We start from the raw sequence: 22,065 nt of genomic DNA, 5'->3' as shown, positions 1-22,065 counted from the left end.
TATCTTACTTATGGTTCAGGATTAAGTGAGATGCTACATATTAAGGGCTTAAAATAGTTCCTGATACAGTGAGCACTCAATATTTGCTTATTGTAATTAACGTCATGTTTTATGTAGCATGCAGTATACTACATAACGGAAACATTAATTACAGTGATGGACAAGAAATAGGAAAGTTTCGTCAGTTAAGAGAGTTTCAGAAAAAATGTTGGATAGAAAATGAAGCAGTGGTTTATGCATTTGACCTGAGATGAGACTAGGGATTTTCTGGTCACGCTAGATATACTTTATCAGCTTTCACAGGCAAACTGTTTAGATAAACAAGAACATCATAGAGCAAAAGGAGCAGTTATGGAAAGCAGCATGATTTAGTTGAACAAGTATTGGACCAGGAGTTATAAAATCTTAGTTGATACTATCTCTGCACTAGTTCTCTGAATGATTTACTAGCTGTAAGATAAGAAGAGTTGAACTAAATGATTTTGAAGTTTCATCCTACCACCTTATAAAGTATATAATAAGGTATCAGACAACAGAGTTTGACTAGAATTATCCGAGTTGAGAGGCTAAATTAGAAAACTTGAATCTCAGCTTTGACGCAACTCTATAGGTACATTGACGAGTAAGTGAATCGTAGTCACATTGTCCACATTCTTATTCATTAATGACCAATGAAATGGTTAATAGGTAGAAATATCTAGAGGAAACACAGGAACCAAACTACCCACAAAATAGGAAATAAGACTCTTGAGAGCAAATCCTCTAGTTAAGTATGCAAAGTGATCATATACTGTTATGTTCTAGCCCATTACCTGTTTTATTAATAGTAATCTTTTATTTTGCTTCCATATCTAAAGCAAAGGGGAGTACAGTAGTAAGTGAAATTTGATAGTATAGGTGAAAAAAATTAAACTGTGAAATCAGATTTACTTATAGGACTCTTTTACAAAGCATGCTCATTTTAAATAATTGCAAAGCATACTCCCTCATTATTCTGAACCAGTATTTCTCCCACACAGGTTTTATGTCCTTCTAAGAAGTGTGGTTGTTATCTAGTTCTTGCAACTGCCTTGGTGTTTATCAGGAGGACCTGCTTCTGTTTTGCTTTCATTTTCTTCCTTACTGCTGTTATGCTATCCTTTTCCTTTGCTCTGCTGTCATTGTTACTAACCCTCAGGTTCTTCCCCCACGTCCCCAAGCTTTCATAACAAGACAGTACAGAGAAGGGAGATTGTACTTAGTATAAAAAGTGAGGAGGTGAATTTTATAGATATAGGAATTTTCTTGCAAAAACAAACAATAAAAGTTACCTTACTATGAATATTAATAAAGAGTGATGAGAGGAGAGATGTGCTCTGCTTTTAAAAGTGTTAAACATTGTAAATTGGATTTTTATTGGCTACAATTTTTTTTTTTTTTTTCCCCCGCCGCCTCCGGCTACAATTTTTAAATGTATTTTTCCTTCAGATTTTTTATTCCCTTTGTGGAAGTTTATGAAATGAGATAGAATTAAGCAAGAAGTCATTTGGCATTTTTGGTGGGTGTCATTAGCTTTCTATTAAAAAATGTTTTTTTTTTGATTCTTTCCTTGTGGAAAGCTCTCTCTAACCACTGACTGAAAGGAAGAAGAATACACAGGAAAATGTCTCTTTGCCTATGCTGTAACTGTCAATTCTGAAACTTATTTACTAAGAAATGTGGGTCAGGATGCACCTGTACATCAGTTTCAACTCAACACAAAGTTTATTATATAACTGAAGTTAAGCTTTCTAAAGATACTACTGGAAGATTTCACAGCGTCATTTCTCAGCTGTGTAGATTTATGTGTATGTTGTTATTTGCAACCAAGTTTTTCAAATCCTACTTAGACAGTTTTCATTTTAAAGTTGTCTTGAATGATGATTTACTTCAGGAATAAATTTATAGGTAAAGACCAGAAATATATAGTTACATTTTGCTAGTTTTTAGATGATTGACACATGCTTAATACTCAGAAGAATCTCTCTGCTTGCCTGTAGATTACATTTCAGTAATGTAAGTCAGTCCATGTAAATTTGAGAATTTATTTGAATCACTTAATTGAATTATTCTATATATTTTGCTCTTGAAAAATTCTTACAGAGTGAGGGAACTTATTTGGTGTTGTGTAATAATGTTCTTAACCATTTAGAATTAATCGGTAGCTGTCACTTGATCATTGTTGACCTTGATTCTTAAAATTCTTTTCTTTTTTTATTATAGCTTTTTAAAGCATTAACGATGCTTGATTTAATATATTTATATGTGTTTTAAATATATATGTGTAAATTTTATATTTACTTAGAGGAACACTATGTTGCACTTAAATTTCCTTGGCTTATAGAAAATATTTTATTACTGTTCCATGATTCAAGAATCTTTGGATCTCAACTTTTAAAGTGTTTTGGGTAGGCAGTGAGTAGGAAATAGGATCTATGGAAATGTTGAAAATGAAAATCTCCATTTTAGAAATTCAGTCTTTAAAAGGCTTTTTAAAGGTTTCTGAGAAGCCCTATGTTCTAAATGACCTGTTACATTTAAGGAACACCAAATCAAAGTTAAATTGAACATTAAACACAGACCATAGTTTTCACCATCTATCTTTTCGTGTCCTATTGAATACCACTATGGTATACCATTTTTGGAAACATTGCTTTTATGTATACACATCAGAAAGATTTCTTGCCATCGTAATCAGTTAATTTTTCACTAAATAAATTTGAACAAATTTAAAAGGCAATATCAGTTAAAATGGTGTTTCCTGAGTTTGCACTTACCTCAGAGTTTTAAAAAAAGTCAATTCATTCTTAAATTTCAAAAGTTTATGCTAAGAAACATTTTAAAGAAACAGAAAAATATGAAATTACAAAGCCAGAATGGCAAGGAATCATTGAGTTAAGAGAACTGGTTTTTAAAATTTCCTGTGATGTCATTAATTGCAGGAAAGTGTGACCTTTCCATCTCATTTTTTGTTAATTCCTATTTCTCAGTTCAATATGTGCTTTCTTCATCTTTTCCTATTAGATTTTTCTTTCCTCAAATAACCTGTACATGGTACTGAATCTCAGATCATCTAAGATCATTTCTTATGCTTGGAAAACTCAAACTGTTAAGCAGGAGTGTTAGTAATAGGTTACTCTCTCTTCAAATAGATTTTACTAAATTAAAAGTTTCACAGAATTTTCTAGGATTGTGGTTAATGTAGATTACTGTAAAATATTTAGACTTTTAACTGGTAAGGATTAGAGAATTGTATATGGCTTGACTTTCAAAGACATTACTTTTATTGACACAGGCATGAGATAAGGTGGAGGCAAACATTAATGAGTAATTGCCCCTTTTCAGTACTGCCGAAGTAGTTGCTTATTTAAGATCTTGATAATTGGCGGCTTACATCTACTACAGTTTTGTGTTTAGAAATAAAAGTACTTCTTTGTGGCAAAGAGAAAGAATAGACGAAGACTTTCAATTTACATTTTTTTTGGAAAATTTAAAAACATACAGCAATAGAAAAGTTGCAGCTCCAGTTGTGGTCCAGCGGCATGGGCATCACCTAGGAGCTTGTCCAAATGGAAAACCTTGGGCCCCACCCCATACACACTGGATCAGAATCTTCATGTTAACTATACTCCCAAGTGATCTGTTTTCATATTAAATTTATATGGATTTATATGGAGCTGTTTACCTGGAGTCATTAAGTACCTTGCTGCTTGTTCTTTTTTGTTATTGATGCTGTTTTTATTACACATGCTTTTTATTTTTGGGGAATCCCCCCAAAAATGGTATCATAGGCCATGCCAGCAAGAGGCTGAGTACATTTAATTTCTCTAAAATCAATAATGGCAACCAATAATTACTGAGCTCTTACTCTTACTGAGCCAGACATGATACACATAGTTCATAGTGTATTACATGAATTTATCACAATTCAGCCTCACAAAACTCCTGTGATGTACATAGTATTAATGGTTCCCACTTGCTAAAAGGGGAAACAAGGTTTATAGCCATTTTTAAAAATATTTTTGCAAAAATTATTAACTAAATTCCAGACTTCACTTGGATTTCCTTGTTTTTTCCATTAGTGTGCTCTTTCTATTCCAGGATTCAATCAAGGGTACTGGTACATGTTGCATTTAGTTGTCAGCTCTCTCCAGCGTCCTTTGGTCTGTGAGAATTTCTAAGTCTTTCCTTTATTTCCTTAACAGTCTTGAGAGTTCAGGCTAGGTATCCTGTAGTCTGTCCCCCAATGGATTTGCCTCATATTTTTATTAGGATAAACTAGGGTTATCAGTTTTTAGAAAGAATATCACAGAGAAGTGCTCTTCTAGGTCACATTGTATGGGGAGCATGACCTCTATATGGTATTACTGTGATGTTAACCATCATCACTTGGCTAAGGTGGTATTTGCCAGGTTTTTCCACTGTGAAGTTGATTATTTTTCCTTTTTTGTACTGTATTCTTTGGAAGCAAGTCACTATGTCTAGCGTACTCTCAAGTGGGTGGGAGTAGGGGGGTGCGAATTAAGTTCCATCTTGTGTTGGGGGGGCAGTGTATTTACATATATTAAATGGAATTCTTCTGTAAAGAAGTCATTTGTCTCCCATTCAAGTCATTCATTTATATAAGCATAGACTTATGTATTTGATACTTTGGGTTATAATCCAATAATATTTTTATTTTGTTGTTCAAATTGTTCTAGGCTTGCCCGTTGGGAGCTCTCTTTCAAATTGGCTTATGTTTTTTAAGACACTCCTATCGTTTTGCCCTAGAATCATTGATTTCTCCAAAGAACCCTGGGATTCCTTTTGTTGGGTAAAGGATGTCGGAAACCAAGATTTGGGTGCTGGGTATGGTTGTTGCTACTCAGGTGTCACTGTTTCTAGGCCATCTCAGCAGACAGAGCAGACAGAGCTAGGTAATATAGGTATACTAAACCATGTGTACCTACATATCTATAGTTGTTTCTATATCTGTCCATCTACGTAAGGTGAACATGAGTTCGTACTGACGTCTCCAACTCTAATTCTGTACTATGGGATTCATCCTAACCTTCCTTTCTTGCTCCTTTATAACTTCCATTTCCATCAGAGAGACCTGGCTGCCACCATGTACCATCCATGTACTCCAGCCACAGTAAATAAGTAAAGCAGCTTCAGAATTTTTAAGCCATACTCCCAGAACAAATTTACCAACTACACTACAATATTTATGTACAGTGTATAGTTCATGTCACATTTAGTCTTACCATTAGTGTGCTCATTAGTTTCTGGTCAAAAAACTGTTTCCCGAGTTATTCAAGTTGGCTATCCCCTTTTTCCATTGTGGCTATACCATAAATTTGTAATAAATTCAGATTTTTTTGTCATAGTTTGCATTCCATCCTGGGATCGTCAGTCACATGGATTGCTTTGTTTTTTCTTCTTTTTTTGCATGTATTTACTTGTTGATACGCAGTTTTATAGGTTTTGGCAAATAGAATAGATAAAATCATTTATCCCCCACCTCAGCACTGTACAAAAAGATTCCTTCACCCTGAAAGTTCCCCTCTGTGTTCCAGATCCACTGAATTAGAATTCCCACTTAAACAAAATTCCCAGGAAATTTGTATGCATATTAAATTCATACACATATATGTGAAGCTAGTTACCTGGAGTCGTTTAGTATCTTGCCATGTTTTAAAATTATAAATTAACGTGAAGAAATATTGTTATCTAGAGGTGATAATGGAATGGCCAGGTTTAAATACACGATCAAATAAGTGAGAATACTCAAATTCATGGGGCTATATATAGGTATGCTGGTGAGGTGAAAAGAAATGGAATAGGGCAAATTACTAGAGAAATGTAGTGGGCTATGGGGGAAGTTTTATGGAGCTCTTTTACTTTTGTAATCTTGATGAGATGATGTAGAAAGAAAGGAAGAACAAATGGTGTATATTCAGAAGTGTGATGGAGAGAAAAGTTTTTACAGAAGTCATAGTCCCATAATAAAGAAGTGCAAGTTCCCTAATAAAGAGAATGTGTTGGACGTTTTACCTTTGCAGTTTTTTACCCTGAGGTTTATTTAGTGTTATGCTGAAGTTTTTGTATGGTTTAGTCCCAGATGGAAAAAGAAAGCATAGCTGAAGGTATTGCGAAATACCCATGGGAGGAGTGTATTACCCATGTGAATGGACTGGCAGAAACACTGGTTTTAGGAAGAGTTTCTAGGAATCTATTCTTCCAGAATCAGTTCTTATATATGAGTGACTGAAAATATTGCTGTTTGTAGTTAATATATTATCTGCAACTGATATGAGATAACAGCTTAGTGAAAAGTCAACTTTAAGTAAATGTTAAACTGCATTCAAAAGTCTCTTTAGTGTGGATAGTCACCTGGAGTTATTTAGTATCTTACCATGTTTTAAAATATAAATTAACATGAAAGATTATTATGATCTAGAGGAGATAATGGAATGGCCAGGTTTAAATACACAATCAAGTAAGTGAGATCTGAGTTATCATTGAAATTAAAATACAGAGATACTTAAAGTTCTGGCTAAGCAGTACTGGCTTTTGGAATCCAATATCTACAGTATCTGTCACAGTTGAGGAATGAAGCACAAAAATAGTGGGGAGCCTTTTTTTTAATGAAAACTATTCCCATTAACAATTTTACATCGCACCTGTTGCTGCTTTGAGAAATACAGTTCTCTCTCCTCAGATAGTTATTTGAGATGATTGAGCAACTACTATGAGGTAGATACCGTGACGTACTAAAATGTAAGATTCTTCTCTAAAGTTTATAATCAAGAAAGAGACCTTAAAATTTATAATACCAGGTGGATATGGTAAATACAGAGAGATACATACAGTACAGCAGTTCAAAGATAGGCAACAGAAGTTTGATCATAAGACAAATGGTTAATTTCTGCATCAAGCCCCATATCAAAATGAAGTTTAAAAAAACATTTTTGAGAGGTCTTTTAAAACCTTGGTAATCTTAAATTTTATATAAGTTAAAAGTCCTGGCAATGTGGCTTTTATAAGGTGAGGCATATTGACAGACTTAGGCAAAAAAGCAAAGAGTAATTTTTATACACAGGAGAAATGATGTTAGAAGGCAATAAATACTATACTGAAGAGTTTTGGGGAGTTTTGGTCAAGATAGCAAAGTAGGTAAATGTTGTGCTTGCCTCCTTTCACAACCACATCAAAATTACAGAAAACCATCATTGAAAATTACCCAAAGTCTAGCTGAACATAAATCCTATGGCTAAGGCTATACACAAGAAGCCACATCAGAACTGGTAGGAGAGGTGGAGATGAGGAACAGGCTGGTCCCACTCCCGTGTGTGTTGGGTAAAATTGGGAGGGATACCCTGGCTGCAGAGGTACCCCCTGAGGAGTGAGGGGTCATAGCTTCACACCAGGCTCCCCAAACTAGGGCTCCAGTGCCAGCAAGAGAAGTCCCCATAATTTTGGTTATGAAAACTGGCAGAAATTATGACTGAGTGACACAGAGGGCTGCTGGAGTCCCAGACGTTTCTCTTAAAAGGCCCATGCATGGACTTACTTGCTGATGGACTCACTCACTCTGCAGGGCTGGGGCAGCAGTGCAAAAAATGTTAGGGACATACGGGGAGGAACTGAATCGTCTGACTGCAGATCGAGGGCTGGAGGGGCATCTTTCTCGTAGAAGTGCTGACAGAAGCCATTGTTCCTTTGTTGCGCCCCCCCTCACCCAGCATGCAGACATAAGTGGCTGCCATATCTGTGTCAATCAACTAGCTAATACCACTCACCCCACTCTGGTGATTCCCTGATAACCCACCCACCCAACTTGCAGGCCCACCCAAGCTGCTTCCAGTGGCTTTTCCATACAAACAGCCTGTTTTGGCTCATGCTGGGGACATTTCTAAAATCTTAAAAGTTCACAAATGCCGAACAAGCAGTATCTCGCCTTGGTGTGCCCTTCTTGCTAAGAAGTCCCAAACCCAGCACTAGTGGCAGCCAGCCTTGGTTCACAGCTTAGCCTCTCCCAGGCACCTCCAAGCCCAGCACAAGTGGCAATCATCTGCAGATCACATTGTAGCTCATACCAAGTGTCCCTGGGCAGGACACAGGCAGTGACTGACTTTGACCTGCAATAGAGCCCCCTCCCAAGAGGCCCCAGAACCAACACACCTGGTGGTCAACTTCAGACCATACCAGAGCACCACCCAGCCACCTCCACAAAAGACATACCCACAGGGAAGACTGGGCAGGCACCAGAGCCCTGCTAAAGCAAATCCTGTTCCATAGGGTCAGCCCCTGCACAACAGCTGCTCCATCGTAGTCACTTCCAGTCCTCAAAACCAGTCATCGTGAGGGTCAGTCCGTCTTATTGACATGCAAACAGCAGCCAAGGCTCAACTACAACGGGGGCACACATAACCCACACAAGGGAAACACCTGGAGCACCTAGCTTAGGTGACTAGGGAGACTGCACTATTGGACCCCATAGGGCACCTACTACATAAGGCCACTCTATTAAGACTGGGAGACACAGTAGCCCTACCTAATGCATAAAAACACAGAAAGCAGCCAAAATGGGGAAACAAACATTTCCCAAATGAAAGAACAGAACAAAGCTCCAAAACAAGAAAATAAAAGGAGACAAGCAATCTGTCAGATGCATCATTGAAAAGACTGGTTGTAAGGATGCCTAGTGATCTCAGTGAGAACTTCAACAAAGAAATAAATAGGAAACAAAAGTGGAGATAGAAAACAAAAAAGAACCAGCCAGAAATGAATACAACTGAAGAATACATTAGAGGGTATCAAAAGTAGATTACATGAAGCAGAGGATTGAATCAGCAAATTGGAAGGTAAGGTAGCAAAAGACATTCAATCGGAACAGCAAAAAGAAAAAAATTGAGGGTAGTTTAAGGGGCCTCTGGGACAACGTCAAACGTACCAACAATTGTCATAACTGGGGTACCAGAAAGAGAAGAGAGAGAACAAGGAATTGAAAACCTATCTGAAAAAATGACGGAAACCTTGCCTAACATGGTGAAGGAAACAGACATTAAAGCCCAGGAAGCACTGAGTCTCAAAGAATATGAACCCAAAGAGGCCCACACCAAGACCCATAATTAAAATGTCAAAGGTTAAAGACAAAGATATCTTGTAAAGCAGCAAGAGAAAGGCAGTTAACCTATAAGGAAGCCCCCATAGGACGGTCAGCTGATTTCCCAACAAACTGCAGGCCAGAAGGAATTGACATGAAATACTCAAAGTGATGAAAAGCAAGTACCTACAACCAAGATTACTCTATCCAGTAAAGCTATCATTTAGAATTGAAGGACAGATAAAGAGCTTCCCAGACAAGAAAAAGCTAAGGAGAACATCACCACCAAACCAGTATTACAAGAAATGTTAAAGGGACTTCTTTAAGAAGGAGGGGAAAAAAAGATAAAATGTGAATAATAAAATGGCAATAACTGCATATCTATCAATACTTTCAATGTAAATGGATTAAATGCTCCAATCAAAAGACATAAGGTGGCTGAATGGATAAGAAAACAAAAAACCCTTATGTATGCTGCCTACAAGAGACTCACTTCAGATCGAGAGACACATATAGACTGAAAGTAACGGGATGGAAAAAGGTATTTTTCCATGAAAATGGAAATGAAAAAAAAGCTGGGGTAGCAACACTTAACGCATATACCAGACAAAATAGACTTTAAAACAAAGGCTATAACAAGAGACAAAGAAGGACCCAGTAATTCCACTTCTGGGTATTTATCCGAAGAAACTCAAAACACTACTTCGAAGGGACATTTGCATCCATATGTTCATTATTTACAATAGTCAAGATATGGAGGCAACCTGGGTGTTCAGTGTGTGAATGGTTAAAGATGAGGTGGTACATATATAATGGAATACTATTAAGCCATAAAAAATAATGAAACCTTGCCATCTGCAACAACATGGTTGGTCCTAGAGGGTATTGTGCTGAGTGGAGTAGGTCAGACAGAGAAAGACAAATATTACATGATTTCACTTATATGTGGAATCTAGAGAACAGGTTAAACGAATGAACAACAGAAAAAAACAACTCATAGATACAGAGAGCATTTTGATGGTTGCCGGATTGGGGGGTAACGGGGGGAGTAGATGAAGGGCGAAGGGTATTAAGAGGTACAAATTGGTAGTTACATAATAGTCTCGGGATGTCGAGTATTGCATGGGGAATATAGTCAGTAGTATTGCAATAATTATGTATGGTGTCAGATGAGTAATGGATTTATCGGGGCGATCATTTCATAAGTTATATAAATGTTTAATCACTGTTATACACCTGAAACTAATATAATGTATATCAACTGTACCTGAAACAAAAAAAATATTTTAAAAGTTTTTATATAAAGGAATGGGGGCATTGGAGAAGAGTGGTGTTACAGCCTAAATTCCCTCACGGAAGACTATTCTTGTTTTTGTGCTTGAGGTAGATTATGATTATTGCCATTTGATACAACTACTATAATGTTCCCAGTTCTAAATGAATAAATTCTGGATAACATTAATAAAAGGAAGTGTGATATGAAAAGAAATTTTATAAGAAAAGATTTACAATTAGCTGTACATGAGTACTAAACATAAAATATCTTGTCTTTATTTCAGTTTTGGCATGTATTTTATAGCAAAGGATTGGCCTTGTGTGCGGTAGCTTACCTCAGTCATACTATCCGACATTGATTATTTCACTTAATGACTCAGCATGGAGGTTGTGCTTACGTGCAGCCCACTCCCAGGGGTATATGCAGACTGATGAAATACCAAATTACAAATAATTTTGTTATGAAGTAAAGCATGTAGTGCTGGGAACTTTGTATTTTTGTGACCATTTATTAAAGTAATCTAAGAGCATATAAATATTTTTAAAGCCTTCTTTTAAAAAAAAACAAAGCAAATTAATCAAATGGATGATTTCTTTAAAATTGAACTTTTAAATGTAGACATTTTGTTTGTGCTAACTTAAAAATTGTGGGTAATTTCAAGCATATGCAAAAGTGGTAACAATAGTAAAATAAACCCTAATGTGCACATCATCTAGCTTCAGCATATTTTATCTCAGGGCCAATCCAGTTTAATTTCTAAATTCTACCTACTACTGCCCCCTCTCACTTAAAGATTATTTTAAAACATGATTTCTATGTGTGTTAGACTTCCACATGGTAGGTACTACCAATGAGGAAAACAGTATTACCAAGTTTTACCTACTTGTTATAAATTATATAATTAGTAATTTACTATATCATTAATACAGCAAATTTCATATATGTTTTATTGAACTATTATTCAGCCCTTATTTCTCATCTAATTCCTAAATGCTTACTAGAGAAACTTCGAATTTATTGTCTTCAGATTCAACATGACTAAATAATCATCTTTGCTCTTAGTCGTGCTAGATGTTACCCTTCCTAGGGTCTATTTCTAGCAGTTTTATTCTTATTTATTCATTTAGCGACTTTAAAGTGATAGAATCATACTTTAAGAAAATTTACTTTAAATAGAATTTTGTCTTGGATTGGTAATTTAGAACACTAAAAGGAACTGTTGTGTTTGTTCAGCTCCTAACAAACCATGGCACGTTTTTCAGAACCATACAGGTAGATACTTTCTAGATATCTGTCAAATGTTTGATAGTTATTGTATGGTTTATAGTAAAAGATAATGTGGATAGCAAATTTTAATATAATTTTATAGAATTTAAAGGTGGTCTGATCTTAGTCATCATCTAGCTGAACCCTTCTCATTTCCTAAATGACTAGGCTAATATATTTTAAATAGGGAGTTGCGTCACATTAGAGGATCATGATCAGATGTTTCTTTTAAGTGAAAATAAACAAACAAGAATAGAAAATAGAGTGTTTTTCATATAGAGTATTTCATCAAACTTGTTTACATGTGTGCACGCATGTGTGTACTGCGTCATGATATTAAATGCATTTGTTATTTAAGTCATGGTCCAAAAAGTTTGAAAGCCTTTGTCTTTGGCCACTAAGACAATTTTTTTTTATTTGTAATTTATCATTTTTTTTAATTGTATGTTATTTACTCAATACCTACTAATTTTCATATTGTTTCCCTAGTCCTTCTAAAATGGATAATGGTTTATAAAAATAGCTAAAATTAAGTCCCTAACTTAATGAATTTCATGGTGTAGTTAGAAGACAGATTTGTGTATAAAAATAATTGTAATGTTGTGAGGGAATTATTAATAGCATGACCAAAATATTGTGAATATATGCTGGAACAGTGACCTCTGTCTGGAGAAATTGGAGAAGGTTGCATAGAGGATATAATGTTTTTGAGTAATCTTAAAAGAGTGAGAAGTTTTATCTGTTGCTTCTGAGGAACTGTTCTCTAGAGGGAAAAGTATGGGGTATGCTACCAATACAGAGCTCTAGAATCACTCCCTCCATAAAGCCTTGCTCCTGCTTCCGTTTCCCTCAACTCCAGAAATTGACCCATCTTTATATATATTTTTCTAATAAGTTTTACTTTTTCCCATGGCGTTTTGTTCCTATTTAGAAACTCTTGCTCAGTATTTGTTAGTTGAAGAGATGAACAAATGAATTCAAATTATATATGCACAAAACTTGTTCTTTCAAAAATGTTTTTTACACATCATTATTATATCACATTATTATCATGTTAGAGAATTAATTAAAGATCCTGTATATACTAGAGACCTCAGAACACCAGGGCTCAAATACAGTTATTTCTTTTTCACTTTCAGGGAAGTGAGCTCTAACCCAAGAAGTTCCCCCAGGTACTCTGGCTAGTGGGACAGCTTTGTTACCCTTAACATACGGCTTCTATTGTTCCAGTGATTGCCATTGTCAGCCAGCAGAAAGGAGATGGGAATGTGGAGGATTTAAGGAAAGCCATTTCATTTTTAAGGCTGGGACATTGAAATCCCACATCATTTCTAGCCATCTCCCAGTGGCCAAAACCTGTTCACATGGCCATATGTAGCTGAAAGAGATCCTGGGAAATACAGTCAATCTATAGTTGGGTGGGCATGTGCCACTGAAAAGCAGAGAGAGCGAAATTATGTAATACTAAACAGCTAACAGAAAATGGATACTGGGTGAATGGGAAGGGGCAAGTAACCAGCATATATGTGGCGCAAACAAAAGGATATTGTTTTAAAATATATCACTCCTGTCATCCTAAAAATTAGGGACTTTCATTTTTCTGATTTTTTTTTTCTGTTCTTCATATGTGTTCATAATTTGTATACTTAATTATAGTATTGGTGTTTGTTTTCTTCACTTAGCCTTCTCGGAGCCTCTGTTTGTTAATTGTATGAAAATGAAAGGAGTAAAGAGAACCAAATGTATGGCACATAGCACCAGTTAGTAATCACCATGTCTTCTTTTTTTTCACTAAATAATTTATTTTGAAAATTTTGTATGTCTATAGGTTTTATTCATAGACATTTTATATATTTATAATTATGACAATACAAAAATCACCTAAAGTGAACTTTGAAATAATGAATCTGATCTTGAATTCAAGAAAAAGATGAGTGTTTCTTTTTTTTTTTAATTTCTAATAGCTATCAATTTTGAACTCCTATATGTCAGACAGTATGCTTTACATCTTTTAATCTTCACAGTAATCCTTAAGTATGTTTATTACTTCTATGTGGCAGAAACCCAAAGCTCATCTAATAGGTGTACAGATATAATTACAAAGAGAAGAAAGGGTTAGAAAGCTAGGAGAAAAGTGAAGATTGAACTTCAAAACACCATTAGGTTATCCCTGAATTTTCCCCACGAGAGTTTGTCAAAAAAATTCAAAAACTGCAAAACTGCCCCATAAGTCCTTTTGAATGACTTTAATAAGCAGTAGAGAGGGGAAGGGAGCAAAGCATAAAATGAGAATTTAGTGCAGTATGCTTGTTCTTTAGAATAATAAATACAGTTCTTTGACTGTGTATTACTGTGTCAAGCACACCATTCTCTATTATATTTCTGTGGAAAAGCAGTTTACCTTCTATTAATGTATGCTATAGCATTCCTACCCCTCCTCCCTAGAGTCTTAATCCATCTAAATATTACTACCCCTTTTTTTTAAAGTAAGGAAAGGAAATGGCATCAACTAGAAAGAAAATCTTTATGTACTAGGAACAAAAGAAGTAAATAAATGGATACATTATTTAATAGCATTAAAATGAGAAATCACTAATATAAGCCTTTGATACAGGTAATCTGATTTACATATAGTGTTTAAATATACAGTCTTTTTTTTGTATTTCAGTGCTACTATTTTGAAATGTTCTTCTCGTTCCTTCTCAGTACTTTTACCCCCAGTCCAATATCACTTTCTTGAGGTTTTTGATATATTCCAAGATTTATCAGGGCCAGTTTCTTCTGATCTGGTGATCAGGAAAGCAGCTGTCCGTTACTACCATTTTCTTAGGTCATTCATTATTTTTATTCTTTCTTTGTGTTCCATTGCAGACTAATTTCCAATTCCTGTGATAAAAAAGTAAAGAATATTTAAGGCTTTTTTCCCCCACATAATATAGAAGAATCTTTGTTTATTCACTTGAGAATACATTGTTCTCATGTATCATGTGTAGGTCTTAGTGTTTTCTTTAGTTCAAAGGACTGATTTGAGTGGAAAGTTGGGTACAGAGAAAGGAGGATGCTATTCCATCATATGCTGGACTGAACTAATATAGACTCAGACTCCCCAAGCACTTCTTACTCACAAACACGTGAAAATGCTAAGTAAAACAGCGAAAGAAAAAGTAGATGCACGGCTGAACTTAGAGAAAACTTTCACTTGCCAGGAACAAAAGGGAACTCGGAGTAAGAAGCAGTAAGCTCTGAGCAAACATGGTAGCATGGGATATTTGGAGGGATATAGACCCTTAGTTCAGGAGGTTGGGGTTCGGTTCAAGAGGTTGGGGTTGGGTTTGGAACTAAGCATTTGACTATGGAATTAAGTTTTCCTTAAAGCTGGGACTGCCTCCTCTGAAGGGTTGCCTCCTCTGAAGAGTCTAGAAAAACTCCCTATATGTGCTTTCAGACATTTTTTTTGTTGTGAAGATAAAATGGAATACATTATGAAAGTATTTTGTAGGCTGTAAAGAGCTATTTATATTTTTTTCTTAATTAGGGAATAAGTGAGAGAAAGGACCATAAGGACCAAGCAGATAACATAAATCAATGAAACTCTCCAGGTAGAAGACATTTGTGGGAGGGGGAGGGTATGACAGGTGACTTGGAGATTATATGCATCATTGAAAGGAACCACTGCTACTTAGGTATAGACAGTTATGACCATGTGGGATGTGGACCCAGTGTTTTCAGATTTTCTGATTGTTCAAAAGAAGCTTCTTAAAATTATTTCCCCCCCAAACAGTTTTAGATAACTTGGAGGAAGAAAAAAAATACAAAAGAAGAAAAGTAGAGGAAGAGAAACCAGTAGGAAAGAACAAGAAAATTTGTATGAAAGACTTAGGCTTATTGTGTTTTTTGAATAAAAAGCAAAGAGGAGATAGGATTAACCATTTATTAATTCACAAATATGTATATTTTCTGTCTGTCAGGTAAAGTGCTGGAAACTAGGGATATGGTTGTTCAGCACAACACGCCGACGCTCACACTAGCCTACTCGTATATATAAGCACGTAATGTGTTCTGGGTGTCTTACGTAGTCTGAGGGAGGAGGTCTAGGAAAAGCTCAATTTGAGAAGTGAAGGATGAGTGGAGTAGTAGGAGTACTAGGGAAGAAGGTGGGGTGAAGGTGTAACAAGCTTTGCAGGTAGGGAGAATTGCTTTATACTGAGACTGTAAGGTGAGAGAGCACTGCAAATTCAAGGGCTGAAGGAAGTCAGTGAAGGTAGTGTGCAGAATAAGGATAGGAGAGGGCTTTGAAGTTGGTGAGATAGGCAGACATCAAATTTTAGTCATTTTATCCCAAAAACAAAGGTGAGCCATTAAAACTCACAAGGTCAGTCTTAGGGCTACCGGCACCACAGGAGATGGGATGGGCTGGGTATATGCAATGAAAAATTGGAGAGGGATGGTGATCTTCATGTTTGTTTGTTAGACTTTGAGAACCTTTTCTCTAAGCCAATCCATTGATACAGAATTGTAACATTTTAATTAAAGGAACTCATGAGGAAGTACACTATTGACGATAGCTGCATGAAAGCACCTAAAAATTTAACTTGCAGGAACAATTTAAAAATGGATATCATGTCTTTATTATTGAACAGAATATTAATTTTTTCTGGTCACTCAAGTTACTAAGAACATTATTTTATGTTTACTGAATAGCCTTTTGGGAAGTAACAACCCAACGTTTCTGCTTATGTCTCATCTCATTTGTCAGAACTTAAGCTAATAGCCACGTTTAGTTGCCAGAAGTTTGTGCTATATACTCTTTCATACTGGGTAACCATAACATTGGAATTTCTGTCATTAAGGAAAAGAAGATAACATGCTGAATTAGGCAACTAGCGCTTTCTGAGACAGCTGCTGTTGTACACCATTGGTCTTTAATTTCCCTTCTTTAACAGTTTTGCCTTTCCAGGTCTCTGTAAGGAAAAGCTTTCTGCAGTTTTTATACTTCTACCTTTCTAGTTTGGCCATTTTAGTAACTGATTGTATAGTACATACTGTTATTTTTCATGCCACTGAATGTTTACTTACTTGCCTGTTTCATAATCATTTGACTTCTGTGGCTTTTAAATTTCCTTATCTTTGTACCTTTTACTACCGCAAATGAGATTTCACAATATTGACTATTACTGACAAAAGCTTGTGGTATTGGACTAATATTTCTTTGCTTATTAACATTTTTATTTTGAATTAATTTCCAATTACTGAAAAGTTACAAGAATACTACAAAGAACTTCTTTATGTATCTTTTGCCCAAATTCACAAATTTTTAAATTTTTGCCACATTTCCGTTATTCTCTTTCTCTATCTCTCTCTTTCTCTCTCTATACACATATATATATAAAATATACACGATGTATGTAATACATATTTATTTTTCCTGAATTATTTTAGAATAGGTTGCAGAAATCATGCCTCTTTACATATTAATACTTCAGTATATCTTTTCTAAGAATAATGGTATTCCCTTACATAAGCCCTGTATAGTTATTAAATTCAGGAAAATTTCCATTGATACAATACTTTAATCTTCAGTCTGTATTCCAGTTTGGTCAATCATCCCAGTTCATCTTTTAGTACAGGGTCCAGTGTAAAATCACGAATTGCATTTGACTGTCATGTCTTTTTAATCTTTAGTTAAAAATCCCTTTAATCTAGAACAGTTCTTTTTTCTTTGTCTTACATTATTATTTTGAAGCTATATGCTATTCATTTTATAGACTGTATTTCTCAATTTGAGTTTGTCTTACGTTCATTTATGATTAGGTCCAAGTTATACATCCCCATCCCCTATGCATCCTGACTGGAGTACTGTATAAGAGATGATATGTCTTTCTCAAAGGTATCATAATTAAAGGCTCATATTTGTCTGTCCCTACTGGTGATACTAGTTTTGATCACGAGGACAAGGCAGTGTTTGGTTTTTCCACTGTACTTTCTTTTTTAAAAAAAAAAAAAAATTCAAGGTGCAAGTCATTATCTCTCTCTCTCTCCCTTTTTTTTTTTTTTTTTTTAAATTTTTTTATTGGGGAACAGCGTGTTTTTCTAGGGCCCATCAGCTCCAAGTCCAGTCACCGTTTTCAATCTTTAGTTGCAGGGGGTGCAGCCCACCATCCCATGCAGGAATTGGACCATCAAACTTGTTGGGAACTCAAGCTCTAACCAACGAGCGGAGCCGTCCGGCCGCCCTTCTGCTGTACTTTCTAATTTACCCACTTCAGCTAATAAGCAATTTGTGAGAAGACACTTTGAGACTGTACTTGCCTTACTCATCAAACTCTCCTCCTAGATTTAGCATTTCTTAATGATTCTTGCCCAAACCAGTATTTTCTATGATTGCAAAATGGTAATTTTCTAACACTACCACCCTATTCACATTTACCAGTTAGCATTCAGAGCTCTATCAGAGTCCTCATCTGTCTGTCTGTCTGTCTACTTACCTACCTACCTATGTACCTACCTATCATCAGCATGGATTTCAGGAATCCTATTTTGTTTGCTAGTTAATAATCCTGTGCTGTTTGTTTTGATGGTCAAATCAGATTTGGCCAATGGAAGCCCCTTCAGGTTGGCTACTATGCCCTGTTTATTGTTTTTGTTTTCCCCTGTTATTTTGACCTGCCCCCAGGTTTTGTTTTGTTTTTTCCTTTTTTTTTTTTTTTTTTTAATATTTTGCTTTTTGGCGCAGCAAGATTGTTTAGGTTCATCTTTCACCTTCCCTGTCCCAGCCTTAGAATCTGCCATTTCTCAAAGGACTACTAGTTTATTTAAGTGTAGAATAGTATTTAGAAGTCAAGATCTGGGTGCTAAGTGATTATTAATTTAAAACTGCAAAGGGGATATGTTTACATTTGTTGATAAATAGCAAATCGAAAGATACACGTCCGTAAATACAAAAAAATATATGCAAAGGGCCACTTTTTGGTATCACTGTTTGTAATAACAAAAATTGGAAGCAAAAATATATTCACCTTTGAGGGACAAGTTGAAACTACATTGTGTCTACAAAATAGTATATATAGTTGAATAAAGGAATGGGGAATATATCTACTGCTGTGGAATGATCTCCAGGATACAGTGTGTATACAGATGCTTTTCAGCTTGTGATAGGGTTTCATCCTGACAAACCCATTGTAAATTGAAAATATGGTAAAAATGTGTTTAATATGCCTAACCTATCGAACATCCTAGCTTAGTTTAGCCTACCTTAAATGTGTTCAGAACACTTACCATTAACATGTAGTTGGGCAACATCTCACAGATGCTGACTAGCATCACAAAATAGTATCTTAACACATGACATTAGCCCAGGAAAAAATCAAAATTCAAAATTTGAAGTACAGTTTCTTCTGAATACTTACCACTTTTGCACCATTATAGTTAAAAAATTGTAAGTTGAAACATTTTAAGTGGGGTACTATCTGTAATGCATCATTTACATGAGAGTGTAAATATGATTATTTATAAAAGGAGGCATATAAACATTCTTATTCATAATTTGCTCAAATTGAAAAAAGGGAAAATAAAACTTTTAAAAATAATTACTAAGGGAGAGAGAGGACATAGTACAGAAGAGACAAGAATGGAAGCTGGACTCTGACTATAACTTTTGCAGCTCTCAATTTGGATCCAAATAATAAAGCAACATTAAGTCAAAAGAATAAAAAGCAGTCCTTAAAAATGATAAAAAGCAAATAATAATCCAAATAATAATCCAAATTGGTAGCCATACAGAAATAAATTATTTCAGTTGACTATATAGCAAAAAGTTGATTATGAGAGTATTCCTGAAGGACAAAAAACATTAAAAGAAATCTTAACATTTAGTTATCATATCGTTAATAAAAATGGTATTGTTATTTTGAAACTATACACAAATTATAAGATAAAAGCAAATAAATAATTTTATTTATTTTATTTAGTGTCATTTGAAACCAAGAAACTCACCCATCAAACATATACTGAGCTCTTCATTTAGTGCTCAAAATACAAAGGGCAACAAGTGAAAATTCCAACACTCAGAAACATATGGTGGAATCCCGAAGGGGTAGGGTACCAAGAAACAAAAGAAAACAGAAATTACAGTGATCATGGCATGGTGTTCTCACTCCAAAAACAGTAGTATGTATAGGATGTTTTGGGAGTGCTGAGGTAGAAGGATACCTAATTTAATGTTGATTTGAGAATGGATTCAGGAGATATGTGTTGAAGAAGTGACCGAGTATAATAGAAATTATATAGTGGAAAACAGAGGGAAAGAGGAAGTGGGGGGGGGGGGAGTAGAGAGAGAGAGAGAGAGAGAGAGCGCGCGTGCGCGCAAAAGCAGGAAATAGAGAAACTGGCTCTCAGAGACTTAGGAGTATAAGTAGTTTGCTTTTGCTAGAACGAAGGATTTAAATGGGAAACTGGCAGAGAGATTCCTGAATGGCCTCGTAGGTGTTTGAACTTTGTTATAGAAACACAGAGACTTAGAAAGTCACACCTTGCTCAGGCTTTTATTCTAGAAGGAGCATTTGCATCATGGGCTGAAATAGAATTACTTTATTAGGAACAGCTTTTCATCTATTTTAGCACAAAATTTTATGTTTGAGTGTAGATTTTTCTCTTCTAAACCTATATGTATTTTTTCAATTTTTAGGATTTTCTTTTTAAATAAATTATATAAAACATTTACATGATTCAAAAAATGATGACTTATTTCAGTCCATGTTTCCTCTCTTCCCTTCTCTGTAGGTAGTGATTTTTAACTTAATTGTTGGTTTATGCTGCCATCATTTTTTTTTAAAGTATAAGCAAAGATGTATACATGTTTTCCCCTTCTTATATGAGAGGGGAGCATGCTATAAACATTGTTTTGTATCTTGTTTTTCTTTTTCTCAGCTATATCCTGTAGATCATTCTATGGCAGTATATAAGATATTCCTTATTCTTTATATATATTCTTAATCCTACTAAGAACAATTAAATAAAAATAAAATAAAGTGTTCTAATACCTAACGTAAAGGCATTCTGATAATAAACCTAATGCCATTAGAGTAGCCTGGACTTAACGTTGTTTACTTTTATCTCCAGCCAGAACTACTTCTGCCTAAAGAATATGAAAAGAAAGATTCCTACATTCACTTAAGAATTTTGATTTATTAACAAGGAATTTTGACTAGCTATTCATCTTGAATGGCTAGTTAAGATATAGTTAAGATGTGAAAATATAACTAAGTTATAATTAAGAATATAGGCCCATTATAGTCCTCCAGATTCAATCATTCATTCATCTACTTTTCAAGTTCTTATTGAGCATTCACCTGTGAAAGGTACTATGGTAGATACTCTGGAAAAAATAAACGGTACCCTCAAGAAGTTTATGAGCAATTAAAGTGATACCCCTTCAACCTAGTTATTTTTTCCTACAGAATTAGTTAAGTCTCACTTTCTTCTAAATGTTTCCCTATTACTGTACCAAACTTGATCATATTTTAAGTGCTTCCCATACACCTGGATCAGGTATCTTAAACAGCACAGAATAGTATTTATTGGTTGACGTACCAGGCTAGAAGTTGTTTTAAAGTTAAGGACTGTCTCGTCTGTTCTCCCAGTACCTAAAATTTATTGAATAAGTGAAAGATGTCTCTTATCTAGAGAGTTAAAGGAGAAATGACATTGTATATAAGGAAAATATCTTCTCTAATACCTTGCTGAAATTTCTCTCGAGGTACCCAAGTAAAATATGGAAAGTTTTGTTTTGTTTTGTTTGTTTAATTAAAAGGCACTATGCTGTTTTTGACCTCAGAACCATATAACCAGAGGATAGAAATTGTGGCAAAGTGATTTTGATATGATAGCCTTTAAGAGGCAAATTTTTGTTTACTGTTTGTTTCTGTGAAGAAAAATATTCCACTAGGTTTCCAGATTTTAAAAATATGTATATATTTGTTTGCACTTTAAGCATTTTCATTTATACTTAACTTTTGGAATAAAAAATCTTCTTGTAAACTTTTATGCCTGTGTTTCCATGTAGAAACCATTAACTCCTTGCTCTGGAAAAGGAGAAATTACTTTTAGAAATGAATTACTTTTAATATTGCAGTCTATTTTCATAGAGTAATACCTCCATCTGGTGGTTTTCCTGAAAATTACGGCAGAGGATTTGAAGCTTTGGGTTTTTCTGTATATACATGAACCTGTCTCATAAAGCTAGATGAAATTACATCAAAAGCTATCTACCATGTGTATCAAAAATTTAGTGCCCTAGTTTTTAACAGTTAATATGAGAATACCATGTGACCAAATGACCTTGGAGATAATAATAATTTACACAATCAGTTGTTCAGTTCAGACCGTTTCTAGGCTTCCCTGTACTGAAAATTAGTAA

General features: G+C 35.1%; 1 protein-coding gene across 1 annotated transcript in view; it reads left to right on the top strand.

Moving 5' to 3' along the window:
• CHD1 (chromodomain helicase DNA binding protein 1) overlaps positions 1–22,065 on the top strand; it is a 78,155-nt gene that overhangs the window by 5,089 nt on the left and 51,001 nt on the right. The window lies entirely within an intron of this gene.

The sequence above is a fragment of the Rhinolophus ferrumequinum genome, chromosome 7 (assembly GCF_004115265.2).
Source record: "Rhinolophus ferrumequinum isolate MPI-CBG mRhiFer1 chromosome 7, mRhiFer1_v1.p, whole genome shotgun sequence".
NCBI classification, from domain to species: Eukaryota; Metazoa; Chordata; class Mammalia; order Chiroptera; family Rhinolophidae; genus Rhinolophus; species Rhinolophus ferrumequinum.
This window is presented reverse-complemented; position numbering and strand designations above follow the sequence as displayed.